This window comes from Triticum urartu, chromosome 3A (genome assembly GCF_056163025.1).
Source record: "Triticum urartu cultivar PI428250 chromosome 3A, HENAU_Tu73, whole genome shotgun sequence".
Taxonomy (NCBI): domain Eukaryota; kingdom Viridiplantae; phylum Streptophyta; class Magnoliopsida; order Poales; family Poaceae; genus Triticum; species Triticum urartu.
This window is the reverse complement of record NC_141875.1, coordinates 287,220,838-287,225,216: the sequence shown is the minus strand read 5'-3', so window position 1 is coordinate 287,225,216 and position 4,379 is coordinate 287,220,838.

Here is a 4,379-nt window from a genome sequence, read left to right as displayed (position 1 = left end):
AGTTTCTAAACATCTACACCATCGTTGTTCAGGCTGCCGGGGGAAGAGATGAGAAGGTGTTCGCCAACTACTTCGCTTTGGCCCTCAAGTCCAATGTGAGTTCTTGGCTGATGCATCTATCGGAGAAATCCACTTCGTTATGGGCAAACTTGTGCCATGAGTTCATCAGTGCCTTCACTGGTGGCCACCAAGAGCCCGGCAGGCCCAGCGACCAATAGATTCTCCAATAGAAGGAAGGAGAAACTCTCCGTAAGTATTTGCAGAGATTTAGTAAAGTTCATATAAATGTTCCAAATATCCATCCGGCAGCTATTGTAGGAGCTTTCTAGTCCAATGTGCGCAACCGCCACATTCGTTCCAAAATGAACGTGCGGTTGCCCAAGACTGTGAAAGAACTATATACGCTGGTGGACAAATGCGCCCAGATGGAAAAAGGAAGGAAGTTGCCCAGAGAAGAACATTGCATTAATGTTGATTCAGAAGATGAAGATGAATCAACTAGTCGGAAGAAGGGAAAGAAGCGCAATAAGAAGCCAAGGGATAAGGCAGTAATGATTGTGGAAGGATTGGGCATGCCTAGTACCGGCAAGAAGGCCAAGGTTGAGCACCCCGGCAAGGAAGATGTCGCATGCACTGCCTACCGGGAAGCCACTGCCGCCGAAAAAGTTGGGAAAGGCGATGGGCCGTACTACAAGATCCACCAAACCAAAGGCCATGTCCTTCAGGAGTGTTATCGTGTTGAGAAACTAGTCAAGAAGCAGAGGGCAGAGTATGATAAACGTGACAAGGAGAAAGGTCAGAATGCTGCTGGCAGTAAGGGCCGGGTGGTGAAGCAAATCGCCCCTGTAGACCCTTTCGGAACCAAGGAAAGCCCACCAGGGGCCAAGAGAAGGAAACCTGTGATGATGCTAGTGATGGAGGGGATGAAGAGGAAACTAGTGAGCTGGAATTTCAGAAGGCCACTGAAGCCCTATGCATTGATGGGGGTGCATCTTTGCACACCTCTCATCGCTAACTCGAGTGATGTGCACGAGAGGTCAATGCTGTGGAACCAGTGCCAGAGGCCCGGAAACCACTCAAATGGTCCCGCACACCCATAATCTTTGACAAAGAGGTTCAGCCTAATAGCACCATTGTGGTAGGGTGTTTGTCGTTGTTGGTCTCCCCAACAATTCACAACCTTAAGGTTACAAAGATGCTAGTGGACGGTGGGGCCGGGTTGAATCTGATTTACCCAGTAGTTATCAGCAAACTTTAGATAGGAGAAGAAGAGCTAGAGGTCACCAGCACGTTTCAAGGAGTTAATCCCGGCAGGAGTCATCCTAAGGGGAAGATTACGTTGCCGGTGAAGTTTGGGGGAGAGCTGAACTATCGGACTGAGAAGATTGTGCTTGATATGGTTGATCTCCCCCTGTCGTACAATGGGATTCTTGGATGACTAGCCCTAGCCAAGTTCATGGCAGCATCCCACTATGCTTACAACACCTTGAAAATGCCTGGGCCACTGGGGGTCCTCACTATCCCATCTGATGAGAAGGATGCAATTATCTGTGTGGACAAGATATATCGAGATGTAGTTGCAGCGGAAGCGGCAGCAATGACAATTCCCGCCAAGGAAAGTAAAGGAAAGAAGAGGCATTGCAGGCCCTCCGGCAAGGAGTCCGGGAAGCGTGCCCCCTCCGAGTGCACAACACCCATTGACAACGTGCTGGAGTGTTCCAACAGCAAGAGATCCAAGCTTACTGCACCCGAAGTGAAGAAGGTCCCGGCAGGGCTGGCTGGCATTGATGGTACTTTCACTATCAGTGCCACCCTTGATGACAAATAGGAAAGGGCGCTCATTGCCTTCCTGCGGGCGAATATTGATGTGTTTGCTTGGCAACCATCTGATATCCCCGGTGTTCCCAGGGAGGTAATTGAGCACCACCTTGCTGTCTGCCCACATGCCCGACCCATTAAGCAGAAAGTATGGAAGCAGGCCTTGGAGAGGCAGCAGTTCATTGCCGAAGAGATCAAGAAATTGGAGGCAGCTGGTTTGATCAAAGGAGTACTGCATCCTACATGGTTAGCAAATCTAGTAGTGGTCTTGAAGGCTAATGGGAAGTGGAGGCTTTGTATTGATTTCACAGACCTCAACAAGGCTAGCCCGAGGGACCCATTTCCCTTGCCGCACATCAACAAGATCGTGAATTCTACTTCGGGATGTGATTTTCTCTCCTTTCTGGACGCGTACTCCGGATATCATTAGATCTTCATGTCCAAGGAAGATGAAGAGAAGACATCATTCATCACTCCGTGTGGTACGTACTGCTTTGTCCGCATGCCATTTGGATTAAAGAGTTCCGGGTCCACTTTCGCAAGGGCAGTCCAGACCAGTTTTAGGCCACAGTCGCATAGAAATATAGAAGCCTATATGGATGATATCGTGGTCAAAACCAAGGATAAGGCCACCCTTATCCAGGATTTGGAAGAAACATTTGCTAATCTGCGCAAGATCAATCTAAAGCTTAATCTAGAGAAGTGTGTATTCGATGTTCCCTCCGGCAAGCTACTTGGGTTCTTCGTGTCCCATCGGGGGATCGAAGCCAACCTCGAAAAGATCAAGGCTATTGACCATATCCAAGCGCCAAGGACAGTTAAGGATGTAGGCGCTTGACGGGATGCGTTGTCGCGCTGAGCAGATTCATCTCCAAGCCTGCCGAGCGTGCCCTGCCTTTCTTCAAGGTTTTGAAGAAGGCAGGGCCTGTGAAGTGGACCTCGAAAACAGATGCAGCTCTACAAGAGTTAAAAGCCTACATGTCATCCATACCCACCCTGGTTGTGCCCAAACCCCAAGAACAATTGTAGCTATACTTAGCGGCAACCAACCAGGTGCTCAGTGCGGCTTTGGTAGCACAGCGAGAGATGGATGAGACAGAAACAAAACAGAAAACACCAGAGTCGGAGAAGGATCGGGACAGCAGTGAGCATGGCAACGAAAACAACCCTAGGGACACGGCAAGGAAGAAAGTGGTGCAGCACCCAGTGTACTTCGTCAGCTCCTTGTTACAGGAGGCTAGATCAAGGTATTCTGGTGTGCCAAATTTGATCTTTGGTCTCATTATGGCCTCAAGGAAACTGCGCCACTACTTCCAAGCCCATGAGATCACGGTTGTTACTCGTTTTCCGTTACAAAGGGTACTCCGAAACCCTGAGGCAACTAGTAGAATAGTGGAATGGGCTTTGGAGTTATCCAGCTTTGGTTTGATGTTTGAAAACCCTTCAACTATCAGATCAGGGCATTGGTAGAGTTTATTGCAGAATGGACGCCAACCCCTGATGAGGAAAGGATAGAGACAACCATCCCCGACAAGGAATCACCCCAAGAATGGATCTTGTATTTTGGTGGTGCCTTTTCCCTACAAGGTGCAGGGGCTGGCGTGCTTCTTGTTGCCATCTCCGGGGAGCACTTGAAGTTGTCGGTGTTCTGGGACCGGGGTGCCCAGACTTGCCTACCTGCGGCCCGTGGCGTGGCTCCATCGACGCCCCGGTATGGCCCAGTGATGATCCACAAGTATAGGGGATCAATTATAGCTATTTTCTATAATTAAGATTGCCGAACCAGTGAGGAGAAGAAGGAAATGACAAGTTGTTTCCGGTAAGGTATTGTCTGCAAGTGCTGAAATTGTAAGTAGCGGAGTAGTTTAATAGCAAGATAATTTGTAACGAGCAAGTAACCATAATCGTAACAAAAGTGCAGCTAGGTAGCCCAATCCTTTTGAGGTGAAGGATGATATGTCTCCGTCGTATCTACTTTTCCAAACACTTTTGCCCTTGTTTTGGACTCTAACTTGCATGATTTGAATGGAACTAACCCAGACTGACGCTGTTTTCAGCAGAATTGCCATGGGGTTATTTATGTGCAGAAACAAAAGTTCTCGGAATGACCTGAAACTTCACGGAACGTATTTTTGGAAATAATAAGAAAATCCTTGCAAAAGATGAAGACTAGGGGCCCACACCCTAGCCACGAGGGTGGGGGCGCGCCTGCCCCCCAGGGCGCGCCACCCTACCTCGTGGGCCCCCTGAAGCTCCTCCGACCTCAACTCCAACTCTATATATTTGCTTTCGGGGAAAAAATAAAGGAGAAGGATTCATCGCATTTTATGACACGGAGCCACTGCCAAGCCCTAAAATCTCTCGGGAGGGCTGATCTGGAGTCCATACGGGGCTCCAGAGAGGGGAATCCGTCGCCATCGTCATCATCAACCATCCTCCATCACCAATTTCATGATGCTCACCGCCGTGCGTGAGTAATTCCATCGTAGGCTTGCTGGACGGTGATGGGTTGGATGAGATTTATCATGTAATCGAGTTAGTTTTGTTAGGGTTTGATCCCT